General features: G+C 38.0%; 1 long non-coding RNA gene across 4 annotated transcripts in view; it reads left to right on the plus strand.

Moving 5' to 3' along the window:
- Positions 1 to 356: 356 nt before the first annotated feature.
- LOC149122193 (uncharacterized) overlaps positions 357 to 22,590 on the plus strand; it is a 31,469-nt gene continuing 9,235 nt past the window's right edge. For 2 of the 4 annotated variants that reach the window (XR_016221886.1, XR_016221887.1), the window contains exon 1: positions 357 to 492. This is a non-coding gene — a long non-coding RNA (uncharacterized LOC149122193). Of the gene's footprint in view, positions 733 to 22,590 lie in introns of all 4 variants that reach the window. The other 2 variants (XR_016221884.1, XR_016221885.1) reach the window with 1 other exon arrangement.

Genomic DNA, 22,590 nt, shown 5'->3' on the forward strand with positions numbered 1-22,590 from the left:
TATGCAATTGTAAATGATATTGCTTTACAAAAAATACTTCATTTTTAAATTTACAAACTTTATACATTATCACTGTTATACAGGAAATCAATTGACTTTTTTCCACTGCAAATCTGCTTTGTCTCTTGTTTCCATGGATTCCAATCAAGACCTGGGAAATCAGAGCAGTGACTTTTCAGGTTTACCAGGATTGCCGCCAGGGGGCGCCCGGCCTTGGCGCACAGAGCGCACCAGGCTCTCTTGCTGCCCCGGAAGTGTCCTCTGTCTCCCTGACCCACGTCTTCGGACCCCCTTGAAGCACCCCAAATCCGCATGGGCTGTCGCCGTCCCCACAGCGAGCAGCGGAGCTTCTTTCTCCCGGGACCACCTCCAGCGAGCTGTCTCGATCTAGGGTCTCCTTCTTGGGACTGACCCAGGGAGAGGCCTTCGTGGCCCGGTCTGACGGGGGCAACCTGAGGAAAAGCGAGGAAAGCTGAGGAAGAGCGAGGAAAGGTGAGGAAACCGTGCTAGAGTGAGGTGGAGGTGCGAGGAGGCCCCCTGGGCCCGCGCTGAGCGCCGAGGGAGCCCGCAGACCTGCCCTCCAGGAGGAGCAGCCAAGGGTCTCTGCTGGGCTCAGCCGCCGCTGCCACAGCCTGCTGAGGTGTTCGCACGGGTGCCAGGTGTGCTTCCGGGGGATCCTGGCGCAGAGAAAAGGGAAGGAGAAACCCGGAGACTCTGCTTCTGGAATCCCTGGTAAGGTCGGGTGGCGGGGTCGGCAGAGTCATCCCTGAACCCCCGCCATGGGCAAGGGCCTGTGCAGGCCCCGCACACCTGCACTCACTCGCGGTTTGCACAGTATTAAAGGACCAGAAAATAATGAGAAGTAAATTATTAAAACTTAGGACAGTAAATGTAAACACTGTCTTTATGTGTGTTATAGAACTCGAGTCTACAATGAGAAACCGGCTCCTGGGGCCTCCCTGTGAGCTTCTGCGGGCGAAGCAGATGAGACCCTGCCCTGCCAGCAGACTGTCAGCATCACCTGTCAGTGATTGTCGGAGGCTGGTTTTTAAATATTTTCAAAAATTCAGGAGAGACGCCTCCAAATTAAGTTTTGCTTTCAGTCGTGCTAATGGCAGACTCAGTATTTTCATTGCTGTTTTTCAAAACGTTGGTCTAATCTCCACCATAAGTATTTGTGACAGGTGCAAAGCTAGTGCGCCTCTTACCGCTGCTGGCGTCTTAGACTGGGTGAACCCAGTTGGCTCTCTTGCGCTCACTGAACTGCGAGGTGAGCTGAGCTGCCTTCCCGCCTAGGCGTCGGCTGTGTAGAATGAAACTGGGTTGAGATCAGCCAGCGCTGATCTGTGGGCCTGGCTGCTGCTGGGTCTTTTCCAGATGGAGACCTTTAAGCACAATTCCAGGCTTTTCTCTACTAATTGGTCTATTTAACTGCCTTATTTCAATATTAGAAATCAGTTAATACTTAAGCAGATGTTTGGAAAACTCTGTTTTATAATAAAGTGTCAATTTTAGGTTTGTTTTTGTTTGCTACAGAAATAATGCAGAGAATGCATTGATATCCTATGTAGCCCCAACATAGTTTCCTGTTTCTAACTGTCTCATTTGTATCAAGTGACTTAACATCTTACATCATTTATCGACAAAGATCAAATGTTGCTGTGCTATTAAACAGAGCCCACAATTTATTTTCATTCTATTCTTTCTAACTTTCCTGACTCAGGATCCCACACATTTAGTCGTCAGGTCTTCTAGGCTCTTTCTGGCTGTCCAGATTTTGCTTGTTCTGATGACACTGACAGTGTTGTGGAATCTGATCAGGCATTTTCTGGAATGTTCTCTATTGGGATTTATTTGGTGTTTTCATAATGATACTGGGGTTGAAATTTTGGTGAAGCATGTTAGAGGTGAAGTGTTGGTCTCACTTTATGCTCTCAAGGTGAATGATCAGGTTAATGCTAACAAGGATCACCTGGCCAAGGGAGGGTTTTCAGGTTTCTTAACAGGATGTACCTTTTCCTCATGTCCATATTGTGTCCTTTTGAATAAAGTCACTTGGCAATGCCCACACTTAAGGAATGGGGAGTTAATTTGATCTCCTAGATGGCTGAGTGTCTATATAAAGTATTTGGAATTCTTCTCCACAAGAGATTTCTATTCAATCCCATTATAAAAATCTATTTGATTATATGTAACAGTATGGATGCCTGGATAATTACTTTGTGTTATTATCTACCTCTACAGGATGTTCTTTGTACCTTCTTACCTTTGCCATTGAGAGCTCTGACATTCGCTCCTGCTTTCCTTGCAAATTCTTTCATTCCCATCCCCACTCCCACCAATTCCTTACTATTTAATTCTTCAGGATTATCCTACTGAACATATTTACTTCCATACATAGTATCAGCCATTTCTTCATGGAGCACTGGCTCCTTTTATTAGAGAATGGTATAAAAACTAACATCTGGCAACCTAATGTAGTCATTGTATCCTGATCCTCACAACTGAAAGAGCAAAAAAGTATGTGTATTCCAACTTACCTAAGCATAACTAGTTTTAAAGATGTCTATATGTAACTGTCTATGACCTAAACATGAGTCTATCATGCTGTTTCCAATCAGTGGACTCACTCATCATAATAGGTATCATTCAAACCTTCCCCACTTACTTATGAAATTTCTCATGCCAGCATTGAGAAAACTAGCTGCATTTTCAGCTATTTATTTATTACACTGTTCCATTTTCATCAACAAATTCAATGATGTTGTTCCAAATCACAGGTTTGACATGCTAACATTTTTTTCTACAAAAAGTTTAGGGAAAATATGTTATGTTTTACTTCCATTGTCCCACAAACTTTTGAAGGTCTCATCATATTTGGTATCTGTCACCAGTTCTTGATACAGAATTAAAAAGTCTCTTCTATATTCATAGAGAGAAAAGTGCTAGAAATATCTTACATTCTGGTGTTGGGCTGTTGACCTAAATTCATTACACAGAGCTCTTAAATCTAATGATCTCCAATGATACAGGAAGACTATGTTCTTAGAAACATTGGCAAGCTCTTGGAAAGTCTCTGAATAGGGTGAATAACTGGAAACACAATGTGATTAATATTTGGATCATTCATATGCCAGACACATCAAAATGTGGATGACACTATTAAGGTGATGATTTATGATAAAGATTTAGCAAAACAGTTTAGAATTAATGGTGAGGACAGAAAAAGCTATAGGAATTAGAAGATAGGGATAGCAGTAAGAAAGGCTATACATACAGGGTATAGGGTCAGGGTTAGGGTTAGGGTCAGGGTCAGGGGTAAGAGTTAGGGTTAGGGTTAGGGTCAGGGTTAGGGTTGGGGTTGTTAGGGTTAGGGTCAGGGTTAGTGTCAGGCTCTCTATTGATAATCAGTTAAGCAGAAAACTCAAAAATCAAATTAAAAAACAAATTCAAATATATGCACATACATATAAAATATAGAGCATTTGAACAATTCAATAACATTCTCATCCTGCTCCAGCACTCCTCAAATCTTTGCAAAATTCTACATGCTACACCATAAAGTAGGCTTTCACAATATCAAGATACCCTGTGTTTTTGCTTATGTTGTAATTTGATGAAATCAAAAACAATCATATAAAGTGTTGACTTTATTATCTTGTGAAACTTTATATGTGAAGGTCTATTTTCCACATAATTCTTGTATACCATTTTGTCACTAACATTGCTTCACTTCTCCCAATAGCAAAATGCATGCCATGATAGACCTGAAAACATTTGCTCATCCTAGCCAGCATTTTCATTTTGAAATCATAAAGTTGTTTACATTTCTCCAAGTTGTGTTACTCCTTCCATGTACATTGTTTTGCAAAATTATGTCACTAAAGTGGACACTTTCAGGTATTCATGTTAGTGTATTCTCTTTGTATTTTCTTGTTATTGTAGTACTCAAAATTAAACATTGTCTATAAAAATTTCCTGAGTAAGGATTTGTATGTTAGCTAAGAGAGTAAATATTAGGCAGCATGATCTTTTCTTGCTTTAAGCTACTGAAATTTTGTTGTTAGATTTAAATGTAACTTTAAGATTGTATTCATTTATACCCTTTGTGCATGATTCTCTATATATATAGTGTATGATTATATATATATATTATATATATATATATTACTGATTCTACCAAATCACTGATTTCCAAACCCTATAATCAAAATTAAATGCCTTATTTGGATCTGGCTAAAAAGCCCATGAGAGTATTTCAGGCATGGAAAGCCAAAACACTCTGGCAAAAAAATGACCTAAATGAAAGATCTCTGTGATTTGGGGTCATAAAGAGAAAGTATCAGTTATTGATAATCTTCTGTTGGGGTCATGCTATATTTCTCATGAACTATAATGTAATGATGCTTTTCATCTTCTGATAATTTTCCTTATTTATCAAAAACTGTATTAAAAGATACTTTCCTAATGTCAGCCAACATTGTGGTCCAGGAATAACAAGCAGGTAGTAAAATACAAGGTGTCCAGAGGGTGGAAAGAATGGGCCATCAAAGAAGGAGGTACCTTTCTCTGAAGGGAGGAGAGAACCTCCACTTTGATTATGGCCTTGTCTAAATAAGGTTGGAGTTGGTGAACGCAAGAGGCTTCCATAGCCTGGGCAGCTCATGACAAGAGCCTCAGGTGATTACTGACGTCTTAAATAAGAGTGTCAGTTGTTAAATCAACAACAGGAGTCACTGTGCACTTACTCCTCATGTAGGATCTCTGTCCTTAATGTGCTGTACATTGAGACTTAATGCTATAATGAGTACTCAAACAGTATATTTCACTTTGTGTTTCTATGGGGGTGCAAACTGTTGAAATCTTTACTTAATGTATACTAAACTGATCTTCTGTAAAAAAAAAAAGAAGAAGAAATTATCAATTCCCAACTTGACTCTCACTGGGATTAAACATGACAATAGGTCTGATCTGATTTCATCATCATTTAAAAAATCATCTATTATTTTTTACTTTATGTTTGTGTGGGAGCAAACTGTTGAAATCTTTACTTAATGTATGCTAAACTGATCTTCTGTATATTAAGAGAATCGAAAATGAATCCTCATGTGAATGGAAGGGGAGAGGGAGTGGGAAAGGGGAGGGATGCGGGTGGGAGAGACGATATGGGGGGGAAGCCATTGTAATCCATAAGCCGTGCTTTGGAAATTTATATTCATTAAATGAAAGTTAAAAAAATTAAAAAAAAAGATTTATTTATTTGAAAGTTGGAGTTACAGAGAGAGAGAAAGAGAGGCAGAGAGAGAGAGAGAGAGAGAGAGGACTTCCATCTGCTGGTTCACTCCCCAGTTAGTCGTAATGGCCGGAGATGTGCCGATCTGAAGCCAGGAGCCAGGAACTTCTCCAAGGTCTCCCACATGGATGTGGGGGCCCAGAGACAGGCCATCTTCCACTGCTTTCCCAGGCCATAGCAGAGAGCTGGATCAGAAGTGGAGCAGCCAGAACTTGAACCGGCGCCCATATGGGATGCCAGCGCTGCAGGCGGTAGCTTTACCTGCTAGGCCACAGTGCCGGCTCCTCTCACTCACTTGCAATGCAGGGCCACACAGTCTACATTGTTCCTGGAAATAAGACCAACAAAATATGTGCTCATATTTGGTCTGGAATGAATTGGGTATCTTTGTAGAAATTAAGATTCATATTTTACCACTCACATTTTGGAATCTAGCATGCATATAAAGAAAACCAGTGGCTCTACCAGCTACGCCAGAGCACCAGCCCCTCATGAATGTTTATAAGTACAAGCACAAGTAATATGATGTAAATCTCTCCTTGCCAGTACAATAAAAAAGATTAGAATATTCTATGGATTAAAGAGCTTTCCCTTAAATATAGTGGAAGTTTCTTTCAGAGAATTCATGTTCTGAAGTTATTAAGTACCCCTCATTGCATAACTTTTAGTTATAGAGAGAGCTAGAGTTAGTACTCATATTATATGAGTTAGTACTCATATAATTGATTTCAGAGTTCCTTTGATCACAATGCTTGCCAAGATGAGCTTTTTAAAGATATATTGTTTAAGGTGTTGTTTTTAAAATTGGTCTATCGCTCTCATCCCATACAACTCACTCATTTAAAGTATACAATTCAATGGTTAATATGGTTAAAAGTTTGTGCAACCACTATCTGATTCCAAAATACTTGGCATCACCCCCAAAAGAAATTCTAGATACATGAACAGTTATTCTTCATTTCCTTCCCAGCCATCCCTAGGCAGCCACCACTTCCTTTCTGTCTATTAAGTTTACCTATTTCGGTCATTTTATCTAAATGAAGTTACACAATCTGTGGCCTCTTTGTTTCTGTCTTCTTTTACTTAGCATAAGGTTTTCAAAGTCAATCCATGTTGTAGCATGCACAAGTAATTCATCCCTTTTCATGACTGAATAGTATTCAATTTTTAGATGTGAATTTAATGTTTGCTGAAAATCAAATGTGATGCCATTAATAAAATATTGAAAAAGCAAAAAAAAAAAAAAGAAGGGGAAGATTGTTACAGGTCCCAAATGTCACCACCCATCTGGGAGGATTTGGCTCCACAAATATTAAAATTGGAGCTAAAGTTTGGGTAAAGATACATGGTAAAGATAAACCTAAGGCAATTGAGGTAATATTTGAGGGAAATATACTGCGGTAGTCACTTATTCAGTACAAGATAAATTAGAAATATTACCTACTACTCAGTCATTCTTGTGTGAATGAAAGTATTTTACAAGATTGCTGATCTTCAGTTGGAGTCTTGATTTATGGGCATGGGCACTGCAACTCCTGAGTTCTGATCATACAATATCTGGGGTGGAGTGACACTACTAGGACCAGATGGGACAACTTTAATTGTAGTGACCATCAAAGTTGTTATGTTTTTATTTATTTATATTTATTTTTTTAGCTTCTTGTAATTTTTTTATTTAGTAAATATACATTTCCAAAGTACAGTTTATGGATTACAATGGCTTCTCCCCCTAACTTCCCTCCCACTCACACCCCTCCCATCTCCCACTCCTCCTATTCCATTCACATCAAGATTCATTTTCAATTCTCTTTATATACAGAAGATCGATTAAGTATATATTAAGTAAAGATTTCATCGTTTGCACCCACACAGAAACACAAAGTGTAAAATACTGTTTCAGTACTAGTTATAGCATTACTTCACATTGGACAACACACTAAGGACAGATCCTACATGAGAAGTAAGTGCACAGTGTCTCCTGTTGTTGACTTAACAATTTGACACTCTTGTTTATGGCGTCAGTAATCTCCCTAGGCTCTAGTCATGAGTTGCCAAGGCTATGGAAGCCTTTTGAGTTTGCCAACTTCAATCTTATTCCGACAGGGTCATAGTCAAAGTGGAAGTTCTCTCCTCCCTTCAGAGAAAGGTACATCCTTCTTTGATGGCCTGTTCTTTCCACTGGGATCTCACTCACAGAGATCTTTCATTTATGTCTTTTTTTTTTCCAGAGTGTCTTGGCTTTCCATGCCTAAAATACTCTCATGGGCTCTTCAGCCATATCTGAATGCCTTAAGGGCTAATTCTGAGGCCAGAGTGCTATTTAGGACATCTGCCATTCTATGAGTCTGCTGCGTATCCCGCTTCCCATGATGGATCGTTCTCTCCCTTTTTGATTCTATCAGTTAGTATTAGCAGACACTAGTCTTGTTTATGTGATCCCTTTGACTCTTAGACCTATCAGTGTGATCAACTGTGAACTGAAATTGATCAGTTGGACTAGTGAGATGGCATTGGTACATGTCACCTTGATGGGATTGAATTGGAATCCCCTGGCATGTTTCTAACTCCACCATTTGAGGCAAGTCCGATTGAGCATGTCCCAAATTGTACATCTCCTCCCTCTCTTATTCCCACTCTTGTATTTAACAGGGATCAATTTTCAGTTAGAATTTAAACACCTAAGTGTTAATTGTGTGCTAATTACAGAGTTCAACCAATAGTACTAGAACAAAAAAAATACTGAAAGGGATAAAGTATTACATTGTACATCAACAGTCAGAAACAAGGACTGATCAAGTCACTGTTTCTCATTATGTCCATTTCACTTCAACAGGTTTCCCCTTTGGTGCTCAGTTAGTTGTCACCAATGAGGGAGAATATATGATATTTGACCCTTTGGGACTGGCTTAATTCACTCATCATAATGTTTTCTAAATTCCTCTATCTTCTTGCAAATGACCGGATTTCATTGTTTTTTACTGCTGTATAGTATTCTGTAGAGTACATGTCCCATAATTTCTTTATCCAGTCTATTGCTGATGGGCATTTGGGTTGGTTTCAGGTCTTAGCTATTGTGAATTGAGCTGCAATAAACATTAATGTGCAGACAGCTTTTTTGTTTGCCAATTACATTTCCTTTGGGTAAATTCCAAGGAGTGGGATGGCTGGGTTGTATGGTAGGGTTGTATTCAGGTTTCTGAGGAATCTCCAGACTGACTTCCATAGTGCCTTAACCAGTTTGCATTCCCACCAACAGTGGGTTAGTGTCCCTTTTTCCCCACATCCTCTCCAGCATCTATTGTTGGTAGATTTCTGAATGTGAGTCATTCTAACCGGGGTGAGGTGAAACCTCATTGTGGTTTTGATTGGCATTTCCCTGATTGCTAGTGATCTTGAACATTTTTTCATATGTCTGTTGGCCATTTGGATTTCCTCTTTTGAAAAATGTCTAGAGGTCCTTGGCCCATCTCTTAAGTGGGTTGTTTGTTTTGATGTTGTGGAGTTTCTTGATTTCTTTGTATGTTCTGGTTATCAACTCTTTATCTGTTGCGTAGTTTGCAAATATTTTTTCCCATTCTGTTGGTTGCCTCTTCACTTTCCTGACTGTTTCTTTTGCAGTACAGAAACTTCTCTATTTGATGCAATCCCAATAGTTAATTTTGGCTTTGACTGCCTGTGCCTCCAGGGTCTTTTCTAGGAAGTCTTTGCCGGCACCTATATCTTGCAGGGTTTCTCCAATGCTCTCTAATAATTTGATGGTGTCAGGTCATAGACTTAAGTCTTTAATCCATGTTGAGTGATTTTTTTGTGTAAGGTGAAAGGTAGGGGTCTTGCTTCATGATTCTGCACGTGGAAATCCAATTTTCCTGCACCATTTATTGAATAGACTGTCCTTACTCCAGGGATTCGTTTTGGATCCTTGATCAAATATGAGTTGGCTATAGATGTTTGGATTGATTTCTGGTGTTTCAATTCTGTTCCATTGGTCTATCCATCTGTTTCTGTACCAGTACCATGCTCTTTTGATAACAACTGCCCTGTAGTATGTCCTGAAATCTGGTATTGTGATGCCTCCGGCTTTGTTTTTGTTGTACAAGATTGCTTTAGCTATTCGAGGTCTCCTGTGTCTCCATATGAATTTCAGCATCATTTTTTCCAGATCTGAGAAGAAGGTCTTTGGTATCTTGATTGGTATCACATTGAATCTATAAATTGCTTTTGGGAGAATGGACATTTTGATGATGTTGATTCTTCCAATCCATGAGCATGGAAGATTTTTCCATTTTTTTGTATCCTCTTCTATTTCTTTCTTTTAGGTTTTGTAATTTTCATTGTAGAGATCTTTAACATTTATTCCAAGGTATTTGTTTTTGTAGCTATTGTGAATGGGATTGATCTTGGAAGTTCTTCCTCAGCCATGGCATTGTCTATGTATACAAAGGCTGTTGATTTTTGTGCGTTGATTTTATACCCTGCTACTTTGCCAAAATCTTCTATGAGTTCCAATAATCTCTTAGTAGAGTTCTTTGGGTCCACTAAATAAAGACTCATATCATCTGCAAAGAGGGATAGTTTGAGTTCTTCCTTCCCAATTTGTATCCCTTTAATTTCTTTTTCTTGCCTAATAGCTCTGGCTAGAACTTCCAGAACTATATTGAATAGCAGTGGTGAGAGTGGGCATCCCTGTTTGGTGCCAGATCTCAGTGGAAATGTTTCCAACTTTTCCCCATTCAATAGGATGTTGGCCGTGGGTTTTTCATAGATTGCTTTGATTGTATTGAGGAATGTTCCTTCCATACCCAGTTTGCTTAGTGTTTTCATCATGAAAGCGTGTTGTATTTTATCAAATGCTTTCTCGGCATCTATTGAGATAATCACATGGTTTTTCTTCTGCAGTTTGTTAATGTGGTGTATCACACTGATTGTTTTGTGAACATTGAACTATCCCTGCATAGCAGGGATAAATCCCACTTGGTCTGGGTGGATGATCTTTCTGATGTGTTGTTGCATTCTATTGGCCAGAATTTTATTGAGGATTTTTGCATCTATGTTCATCAGGGATGAACATAGTTAACATATATTTTATAAAGATTTTTATTTATTTACTTGAGAGGTAGAGTTACAGACAGTGAGAGAGAGACACAGAGAGAAAGGTCTTCCTTCCATTGGTTCACTCCCCAAATGGCCACAATTGCTGGAGCTGCAGCAATCCAAAGCCAGGATCCATGTAGTTTTTCCTAGTCTTCCATGTGGGAGCAGGAGCCAAAGGACTTGCGTCATTTTCTACTGCCTTCCCAGGCCACAGCAGATAGCTGGATTGGAAGTGGAGCAGCTGGGACTAGAACTGGTGCCCATATGGGATGCCAGCAGCGCAGAAGGATTCACTACTTCACCATAGCACCAGCCCCAGTTGTTATGTTTTAAATATGACCCGGGGAGGAAATAACATTAGCCATTGGACAGATTCTTCAAGCCTCTATGAAAGACACTTTGTGACTGGACATAAGATCTCTCTAACTATAGAATCTCAATTAACAGCACCTGCTTCATATATAACCTCACAGATTGGCTTCCACAAGTTGACCCTGGGAAACAGATATTAACTGTAAAACAACAATGTGAAAGTACTTCCAACAGTGTTGGAACTAATTTCTCTTTTGCACATAGTATTTCTCAGGTGTTGTTTTGCTTTAAAACATGTCCTTGTACATGGTGGACAGATTATATTATTAATATTTTTATGCTGCTGGCAAAATGCAAAAGCTCCCTACTGTTTGAGTCCATAAATCTTGTGTCAATGTAACTCAAAATATACAAAAACCTATTTATGGTTTAACTTGACATTTCCTCATATAAAATCTTGTAATTGGAACAGAATGTCTTGGTATGACACTATATTTTTTGGGGCAGAAGCAGATTTAGGTGGAGGAAATTCTGTGGACTTTGAGAGCCTGGCCAAGCAGACAGTGCAGTGTTGTCAAGGATTTGTCTCAGATGTAAGTAGTCAATGCTCAGTAGTTGCCCATGACATTTCTGTCCCACCAAAATACCATTAATTGTGAAAAGAACTTGTAACCCTATTTAACCATTCCATAATAGCCAATTTTGGTACCTATTTTGGAATAAGTACTAATGTTACTGCATTTCTTAAATATGCCCTTATAATATATATACATATGATAATTTAGAAGAAAATGTGCAACACCTGTTAACCACAGGGACAGCTGTTACATGGAGGAAATTGTTTTCCCTATGTATACTAGCAGACCATTTGTTAGGTTGGAATAATTGGGAAAATTGTGCTGTGTTTTTTTGTATAAGGAATATGTATCATTACTATGTATACTTAGCCCATGTATCATGCCACTTTCATGTTATTCCTTTCATATCTCACCAATATTTTGCTTTGTCCCACAAAATTGGAACACTATTGGCCGTGATTATGTTACTTACCAACTATCTGTGTGTACAGCCTGTTATTTTCAATTGATAGTGGATGATATAGTAGGCAAATAGAACTATGAATGTTAATACATTCTTCTAATTATATAACTTAACTTTTTATCCTGTCGCAAATTTTGCTATGCTATACAAGTCTCTCCTCAACAAGTTTGTATAGTAAATAATAACCAAAGCTATTTAAATATCTTGATCAAGTTTCTCCTTTTTCTGGGTGTCGGCAACATTTTCAAGTTCTCCACTGGCAGTGTGATGTTTTTTACTCTCCCCTGAACAAATGGATGATGTTGCCTTTCCTGAGTCCCTAACCCTGTCACTTCCTAGTGTTTATGCTTCATTATATTTTAAATATATTGCAAAATGCTTCCTAGGTAGCTACCTTGCTTCAGGATAATAATAATCACTTAAATCAATACAAAGTAAGAACTCACATAGTTGATAAAAAAATTGAAGTTATCTCACCCTTAGTTATTAGGGACACTATCATCATTTGTATGATTTCTTTTTTAAATTACCTACTGCACTAAAATGTTTTCAGCCTTAACCCTCTATTGTTGCTGAAATTGTTATTGTGCTATTTTTTGTAATGTCTACCTGTATACCAAAATGAAAAAATGTAAGTTTATGCCCAAATTATGGATGGATTATGTGACAGACATATCAGATCTTAAGGCTGAATGAAGAGTTACTTTCCTATGCCCTTGCCTATACCATGAACTCAGTGACCTATGTCTGAATGTACAGTTTTTCCTATAGGCTTGGCTTGCTTACAGGAAAACAAGATAGGGAGCAAGGACAGATGTGTGTTCCTCTGGGTTCCTAGCCAGTTCCAAGAAAAATAGACAATCTACATAGCCACACAAGGAGTCTTTGTTCAGAATAATTTTAAGAGACCATTGGAGGGAGAGACTTCGAAATTTCACCTACATAGATGAGGCTCTGTGTGGGACCTCCCAAGAAGAACCCTGAAAAGCTGCCCTGGGATTCCCCAGTCGTGAAGTTTTAGGAGCTGGCATTTTCCCCCAATTTGATGCTTTCTTCTTAACCTTTTTTTCTTTCTCTTTGATTGTAAATAAATTTCTGGCTGTTCTATCTCTGTGTGGAGAGTGCTTGTTGCTCACAGATTTGGCCCTGCTGAATTCTGCAGCTGCACTTTAAAGTAGCTCTTTAATGCTACACACATGCAGCCAGGTTCACTTTTTGTTTTACATTTGAATTGATCACCTTCATTTTTGTAGATCAGTAGCCTGTACTGTAACGTTTATCACAAGTCTAACCTCAAATCACCAAGCATGGCTTTCTGATTAGGGCATCATCCAGTCCCTGTCATTACATCAGTTGTCTCAGAAGCAGCCATGTCTATGATTTTTTGGAACCCACTATGGACATATGTCATCAGGTGCTGTCCCAGGAAATGCATATCTTTACATATAGATGTGTACATTTTTGTTACTTTTGGGGGATACTCAGGAAAAAAATTTATTGTTTTTTTTAATTGTCTAAAATACAATTCCTTAGCCTCACCTTTCCTTTAATATATTTGCTTTATATCTTTGTCAAACCAGTGGTTAATAATGCTATACTACTGTAGTTTTCATGATCTGTCATTATTTAAAAATTTATGTGGTTGAAATGATTATATTTACATTTGATAATTATTTATAACCCTTGTCTATATTTCCACTGAAGTAGGGTCTTTATTTATTTATTTTTTTTTGGACAGGCATAGTTAGACAGTGAGAGAGAGAGAGACAGAGAGAAAGGTCTTCCTCTCATTGGTTCACCTTAATGGCACATTAAGCCCTTGACTATATTGTTAAATAAAATATGTTATCTCAAAAACAAGGATTAATTTACTTGACCCATTTATTTTTGATGATGATCTCAGTTAACCACTCCATTTTTTTAAAGATTTAATTTAATTATTTGAAAGTCAAAGTTACACAGAGAGAGGAGAGGCAGAGAGAGATAGAGGTCTTCCATCCAATGGTTCACTCCCCAGTTAGCTGCAATGACCAGAGCTGTGCAGATCTGAAGCCAGGAGCTAGGAGCTTCCTCCAGGTCTTCCACACAGATGCAGGGACCCAAGTACATGGGCCATCCTCTACTGCTATCCCAGGCCATAGCAGAGAGCTGGATCAGAAGTGGAGCAGCTGGGAATAGAACAGGCGCCCATATGGGATGCAGGTGCTTTGGACCAAGGCGTTAACCCACTGTGCCACAATGCCAGCCCCATCCACTCTGAATTTGTACCTAACAAACTAAGGAGTTACTCATAGGATTGTTGTGGATTTAAGAAGCAGTTAAATAAGTATCATTGGGCTCCAGAAATCCTGATGAGCAGCTGTCATTGCAGCAGTGCTATTGAGATCTGCTTTATCAATTGTATCTGTGAATAATTACTAGGACAAAAAAAATTGTTTCAGGTAGAGAGTACCATTAAGCAGTTGAATTTGACCACAGACTATCTCTGGGAGCAACCATGACAGCTTCTTTAGGGACTATGACACACGCACTCCAGAGTCCTCATAAACAGCTGTCTCTTCCTGTACACTATACCCTGTCTAGCAGGCTACACATGAAGAGATGAAGCTATTCATCTCCTTCGTAGGATGTTAGGCTTTGATCTGATTAAAAGAGTAGCCAGTTAGGATGCCTTAGATGAACAGTGACTATGATACCACTTGTGTATATGTAAATCTTGCTTTTCCACCTCTTGTGGAGGAGTTTGTAGGAGTGACTTTGAGCCATCACCAATCCAAAATTTGATAACACTATTGATAAGAATCTCAGGTCTCTAAGTCAGTTTAAATATTCACCAGTTCCTTCTTGGAACAGCGAAAAGGAAACAGAATGCTTCTTTGCATCAACTCCCAGTCTGCTATGTGACTTTACAATCTTTGTTAGTTTCACTGTTGCTTAGCCCTCTGCCATACTCCCAACTAGTCTGGTTTGTGAGTGACTGTGGATATTTGAGCCATTCCTAAGGATTTAAGATTTTCTAAAACAAAAGAATCTAAAAACCTTGGCTATGACAAATCAAGGAACCTCATGAACTCATATGGGTGCACTTGTGGAGTGGGGAGTCAGGAAGTAAGGAAAGAAAGATTATCTAATGATTAATCCCTAGAATTAGCTTCTCATTAGAGCTGTGATGGTCATGTGTGTTTCCTAAAATCCAACATTAGGGGCTAGCATTATGGCACAATGGGTTAGGCTGTCGCTTGTGATGCCAGCACCCTATATTGCACTGATGGTTTGAATCCAGTTCTGCCTCTAATCCAGCTACCCAATTATGAATCTAAGAAGGGAGCAGCAGATGACTCGAGTGTTTGGGACCCTGCAACCCATGAGGAAAACCAGAATGAAGTTCCTGGCTCCTGTCTTTAACTGACCCAGCCCTGGCTATTACAGCCATTTGGACAGTGAACCATAACATGGAAGATTCTCTCTCTAATAAAAGATCCTTAATAAATAAAATCTAATATTTTGGGTAAAGAAAATGAGTTTGTGCCTAAGAGAGACTAAATTCTTATTTTACTTGTGCGATATATGTATATAAAATCCATTCTTATTATAAGTGTTTCTGCTCATATGGATATAAAAAAAACTATGCATGCATCTTTGCATGGACTATTTTCAAAATAATCCAACATTGCTTTATATAGAGGGAATTAGTTTGCACATTTTGGGCCTGAAATTTTGTGATACTTTTCCTTCATTGGACAGTGCAAAATAATAAAGACAAAAATAAATTAAAAATTTAAAGCCAAAAAAACCCACAAAATTTGCTTCTATCAAAAGTATTTGAATGGATGTCACAGTGGTAAATAACAGTATTTTTTGACATTCTTTAGTATGTATGTATGAATACAACATGGAGCCCTCTACTCCTGGAGCTGTGTAACTGGTCTTGTTTACTTCCAAATGTTGATGATGAAATTTTTAAATTCAATATGAGACTTGGAATTTTAATGTCCCTTCCAACTTTTATATTAAAAATAAAAACAAGAAAATAAGAAAATTGGAAGTTGTTTTTCACCTGTATAAGCACAAATGGGTTATCTTGAAACTGGTCATGAATAAAACCTTAGTGTATGTCATGGACAATTAACTGTTAAAGTCACTGTAAGATATCTGTATTTAGCAGACTATTTGTATCTAGAATGATCTGAGTTGAATTTCAAGACTATTAAATTATGTTTGGAAGTTTTAACATCAGTGAAGTAATTATTTACTGTGAAATTAACAAACACTGAATTAATGAAGTATTCATTTGTTAATAATATTAACTACAATATAACTATAATATATAATATTGTAATTATAATTATATATGTAATATAACTATAATATTAACTTGCAAAGACTAAAGAAGCAACTCAGTAAAAATTAATGAAAGAAAATGAATAATGTTATTTATGGATTTTTTGTATACCAAAAGTTTAACTGTTATTTATTTACTACTAACAAAAACATTGGAAGACTGATACTTTTTCTCTCATCTTATTTATACCAAGACATATGTTAGATTATTTTTACAGGTAGACACTAACAGCCTACTTTCTTCCTTGAATGCTTATATTTGGATTGACAAAATGGTTTTAAAAGAAACAAACTGGCCAGCGCCGTGGCTCAATAGTTTAATCCTCCACCTAGTGGTGCCAGCACACCGGGTTCTAGTCCTGGTTGGGGCGCCGGATTCTGTCCCGGTTGCCCCTCTTCCAGGCCAGCTCTCTACTGTGGCCCGGGAAGGCAGTGGAGGATGGCCCAAGTGCTTGGGCCCTGCACCCCATGGGAGACCAGGAGAAACACCTGGCTTCTGGCTTCAGATAAGTGCGGTGCACCGGCCACAGCGCGCCAGCCGTGGCGGGTATTGGAGGGTGAACCAACGGCAAAGGAAGACCTTTCTCTCTGTCTCTCTCTCTCACTATCCACTCTGCCTGTCAAAAAAAAAAAAAAAGAAAAAAGAAACAAACTACTTTTCCCCATCTCACCAACATCTGCTTTTTGTTTTTTGGATAATAGCCATTGTAACTGTAGTGAGGTGATACCTCATGGTGATTTTTGTTTGAAGTTCCCTGCTGCCAGATATTTAAGGAGCTCAGTAAATACAATAACCACAAAACAAGTATCCCAGTTGTGAAGTGAGCAAAGGATACATATGAACAGATATTTTTCAAAGGATGAAATACAATGGGTAGCAGACAAATGAATAAAGTCTGTTTATATCATTTATCCAGTGGTATATTCTGGATATTAATACTTATATCAGATACATAACCTAAAAACGTTTCTCCCATTCTTTGTTTGCCTCTTCATGTTGTTAGTTGTTTCCTTCACTGGGCAGAAGTTTCTCAGCTTATTGCAATCCTATTTGTTTATCTTTGCCTTTATTGCCTGTGCTTTTTGGATCTTATACAAGAAGTATTTGCTGAGGCCAGTGTCTTTCAGCATTTTCCCTATATTTTCCTCTAGTAATTTGATGATTTTAGGGCTTAAGTTTAGATCTGTTACCCATGGTGAATTTATTTTTGTATAGAATGTAAAGAAGAGGTATTGTTTCAAACTTCTGGAAGTAGAAATCCAATTTCCCAAAGTTTGTTTGAATGGAGTACCCTTTTTCATGAATGATTTTAACTGTTTTGTCAAAGATTAGTTGATTGCAGATGAATTTCAAGATTTTTTGGGTCTGTGTGGAATTTCCTTGGGATTTTCATTGGAATTGCATTGACTGTAAATAGGTGTGGATAGTTCAGACATTATGCTGATAATTATTTATTTTAATCCATGAACATGTACAATTTTCCAGTTTTTATGTCTTCTATTTATTTCATGTTTTTGTAATATTCATTATATAGATCATTCATATCCTTGGTTAATCATATCCCATGGTACTTAAATTTTTAAAGGTATTATGAATGGGACTGTTGTTTTGAGCCCTTTTTCAGCTAGGACATTGCTGGTGTTTAAGAATGCTATGGATTCTCTGTGTTTTTGTAACCTGCAACATTATCAGTTCTAATCGTCTCAGAGGATTCTTTTTATTCTCATGTATAAAGGATCATGTTGTCTGCAATCAGAGATAATTTGACTTCTACCTTTCTAATTTTATTCCTTCAATTTCTTTTTCTTATATAATGACTGTGGCTAAAACTTCCAGAAACATATTGACTAATAGTGGTGAGAATGGGTGTCATCATCTGGTTCCAGACAATGTAGAAATGCTTCCAGCTTCTCTCCATCCCATATGATTTTAGCTGTGGGGCTGTCATATATTCCTTGATTCTGATAAGGTATGTTCCTTCTACATCCAATTTTAAGGTTTTTATCATGACAGAATGTTTTATTGAATGCTTTCTTGGCAAATATTCAGGTAATCATGATCTTTATCTTTCATTTTATTTATATCATGTGTCAGATTTATTGATATGTATATGCTGAACCATTCCTGTGTCTCTAGGATAAATCCAAGTTGGTCTGGGTAGATAATATTTTTGATGTATTGCTGGATTCAATTAGCTAATATTTTCTTGAGAATTTTTGCATTTGTGTTATCAGAAATATTGATCTATAGTTTTCTTTTTTGTTATACCTTCACCTAGTTTTGGAATTAAGTCAATTTTAGCATCATAAAATGATTTTGGAATATTTTCCTTGCTTTCAATTGTTTTTGGAAAATTTAAGAAGAATGGCTATTAGTTGTTCCTTGAAAGTTTGGTATAATTAAGTAGTAGAATTAAATATCCAATCCAGGGCTTTCCTTTGTTGAGATCTTTAATGCTGCTTCTATGTCAGCCTGGTTATTGATCTATTCATGTTTTCTATGTCTTTGTGCACCAGTTTTGGTAATTATATGTGTTCAGAATTGTATCATTTTTTCTAGATTTTTCAATTTGTTGGAATATATCTGTTTGCAGTAATTCCTAATAGTTCTTTCATTTCTGTGGTATCAGTTATGACATATCCTTTTTCATTTTGTTTTATTAACTTGAGTCTTGTCTTTTCTCTTTGTTAGTTTGGTCAATGATTTATCAATTTTATTACTTTTTTCATTTCACTGATCTTTTGTAAAATTTTTATTTTTTATTTCTTTTGTAATTTTTACTATTCTTCCTAGTAATTTTGGATTATGTTTTATTGTTATTTTTGTATGTCTTGAGATAAATTGTTAGATCATTTGTTTGATATCCTTTCCTTTTTTCTAGAAATTTATTTATTTATTTGAAAGAGTTACACAGAGACAGGAGGAGAGGCAGAGAGAGAGAGAGAGAGAGAGAGAGGTCTTCCATCTGATGGTTCACTCCCCAATTGGCTGTAATGGCCAGAGATGCACAGATCCAAAGCCAGGAGCCAGGGGCTTCTTCTGGGTCTCCCAAGTGGGTGCAGGGGCCCAAAGATTTCAGCCATCTTCTACTGCTTTGCCAGGCTACAGAAGAGAGCTGGATTGGAAGAGGAGCAGCCAGGTCTTGAACTGGCACCCATATGGGATGTCGGCGCTTCATGCCAGGGCATTAACCCGCTGCACTACAGCCAGCCTTGATAAATTTTCTTTTCTTTTTTTAAAGATTTATTTATTTACTTTGAAAGGAGTTACACAGAGAAGGAGAGGCAGAGAGAGTGAGAGAGAGAGAGAGAGAGAGAGAGAGAGAGAGAAGGAGATAGAGAGTTCTTCCATCCACTGGTTCACTCCCTAGATGGCTGCAACAGCTAGAGCTGCGCCAATCCAAAACCAAGAGCCAGGGGTTTCTTACGTGTCTCACATGCAGGTGAAAGTGCCCAAGGACTTGGGCCATCTTCTGCTGCTTTCCCAGGCTATATCAGAGAGCTGGATTGGAAGTGGAGCAGTCAGGACTCAAACCAGCGCCCATATGGGATGCTGGCACTGCAGGCGGCAGCTTTACCCACTACACCACAGTGCCAGGAGCAGAATCCTTTCGATTTTTGTTATATATACTCGTTGATATAAACTTTCCTCTTAACACTGATTTTGCTATATCCCATAAGTTTTGATATGCTGTGTTTTCATTGTTACTTATTTCAAGCATTTTAAAATTTCTCTTTCTATTTCTTCTATATCCAATTTTTATTCAGGAATATATTGCTTATTCTCCATGTGTTGTATATTTTCTAGAATGTCTTTGATTTTTATCTCCATCTGCATTCCACTGTGGTCATAAAAGTTACATGATATAGTTCCACTTTTTAAAATTTTGTTAGAACTTGTTTTATGATCATGTTTTACAGTTCATTGCAGGGAATGCTCCACTCATTGCAGGAAAAAGTGATACTTTCTACCCTACCCTCCCTCCCACCCTTCTTCCTCTTCCCTCTCCTATCCCCATTCTTATTTTTTATGAATATCTATTTCAGTTAACTTTATACTCATAAGATTAACCCTAGACTAAGTAAAGGATTCAATAAATATTGTGAAAAGAAAACACTGTTCCTCAGCAATAGAGACAAGGGCTATAAAAAAATCATCAAATCTCAAAATGTCAATTTTAATCCTATAGGTTATCTTTTAGGTACTCTATTAGTTATCACAAATAAGCAAAAACATATGGTATTTGTCTTTTTCAGACTGACTTATTTCACTAAATATGTGTCCAGTTGTGACCATCCTGTTGTAAACAATAGGATTTCAATTTTTATGGTGTAGTAGTCCATAATGTGTATTATACACCACAATTTCTTTATCCAGTCTTCAGTTGATGGATATCTGGGTTGATTCCATATCTTAGCTATTGTGAATTGAATTGCAATAAGCACAAAGGTACATATAATTCTTCCATATGCTGATTTCTTTTCATTTGGGTAAATTCCCAGGAATAGGATGACTGGGCCATGTGGTAGGTTTCTAGTCAGATTTCTTAGTTATCTCCATGCTACAGTGACTGTGTAAGTGTACATTCCCACCAGCAATGGATTAGGGTGGCTTTTCCCCCCCACATTCTTGCCAGCATGTTGTCTGTTGATTTCTTACAAGAATGATTCTAACAGTGATGAGGTGAAACATCATTGTGGTTTTGATTTGAATTTCCCTGATGGCTAGTTATCCTGAGCATTTTTTCATGCATCTGTTGGCCATTTGAATCTCCTTTCTTGAAAAACACCTTTTCAACTCCTCTGTCCATTTCTTGACTGGGTTGTTTGTTTTGTTGTTGAGTTTCCTGAGCTCTTTATAGACTCTGGATATTAATCCTTTATCAGTTTCATAGTTTGCAAATATTTTCTCCCATTCTGTTGGTTGCCTCTTCACTTTGCCGAGTGTTTTTGGTAGTACAGTAGCTTCTCAGCTAGATGTACTTCCATTTGTCAATTTTGATTGCCTGTGCTTCTGGGGTCTTTTCCAAGAAGTCTTTGCCTATGCCAATGTCTTACAGTGTTTTCCAATGTTCTCTAATAATTTGATGGTATCAGTTTGTAGATTTATGTCTTTGTTCCATTTTGAGTGGATTTTTGTGTAAGGTGTAAGATAGGGATCTCATTTCATACCTGCATGTGGAGACCCAGTTTCCCCAGCACCATTTTTTAAGAGACTGTCCTTGTTTCAGGATTTGACTTTACCTCCTTTATCAAAAATAAGTTGATTGTAGATGCATGGATCAATTTCTGGAGTTTCTATTATGTTCCATTGATCTACACATCTAACCTGGGTAGATCTTATTTCACCTTCATCTATCTATGAGATCATCCCTGTGTAAGTATTCTGGATTGGCTGATTTTTTTCTATTAGAATTTGGACTGTATCTATTTGTTCTCTCCTGGACTGCAATGTTTCTGTTAAAAAACATGTTAAGGGCCGGTGGTGTGGCCCAGTGGGTAAAAGCCCTGGCCTAAAGCTTTGGTATCCAATATGGGTGCCAATTCTAGTCCCAGTTGCCCCTCTTCCTAGTCAGCTCTCTGCTGTGGCCTAGAAAGCAGTGGAGGATGGCCCAAATCCTTGGGCCCCTGCACCCTCATGGCAGACCTGGAGGAAGCTTCTGGCTCCTAGCTTTGGATTGGCGGAGCTCTGGCTGTTGCGGCCATCTGGGGAGTAAACCAACAGATGGAAGACTTCTCTGTCTCTACCTTTCTCTGTAACTATGTCTCTCAAATAAATAAAATAAATCTTCAAAAAAAAAAACCACACTAACCATATGGGTATGTTTTAAAAATGACCAGCCATTTATCTCTTGAAAATTTTAGGATAATCTCTGTATGTTTTACTTTTGAAAGTTTGACTATAGTGAGGATCTTTTTGATCATGCCTATTTGGGATTGAAGGTGCCTCCTGTATTTAGGTGTCCATACTTTCTCCAAATTAGGGGAATTTTCCAATATTATTTTATCAAATAGGATTTAAAAACTCTCCCATTTTTCCATTTTTTCACAAATTTCTAAGCCTAATGTATTTCATCTTTTGATAGTATCCCATAGATCATGAACACTTTTTCCATTTTCTCTGATCTTTACTAGCTTTGCTTTTTAATCTAACTGAAATATTTCCAAAGACTTGTTTTGCAGACCAGTTACTCTTTCTTCTGGCTCATCTGGTTTGTTGTTAAGACTTTCCATAGTGTTTTTTAAAATTTGGTTTATTGAATGTAGTTTTCTTTCTGAACCAGCAAACCAGCTTTCTGGGGACACACCCTGTGTGCTGCTTACTGGTTTGGATTGGATACAGCTACCTCAGGCCAAGCATCCAGTGAGCAATAGTATGAAACTTCCAGGTTCTGTGGGAGGAGCTGGAGCCCAGAGCTCAGGGTCACTGTGACTGGGAGAAGAGTCCAGAGTGACATCTAAGTAGTGGACAGCCTCTTTGGCTACAGTCAGTGGAGTGAGGGGATGTTGGC

The sequence above is a fragment of the Oryctolagus cuniculus genome, chromosome 15, assembly GCF_051225735.1.
Source record: "Oryctolagus cuniculus isolate XC-2025 breed Fujian yellow rabbit chromosome 15, ASM5122573v1, whole genome shotgun sequence".
In the NCBI taxonomy this organism is placed as follows: Eukaryota; Metazoa; Chordata; class Mammalia; order Lagomorpha; family Leporidae; genus Oryctolagus; species Oryctolagus cuniculus.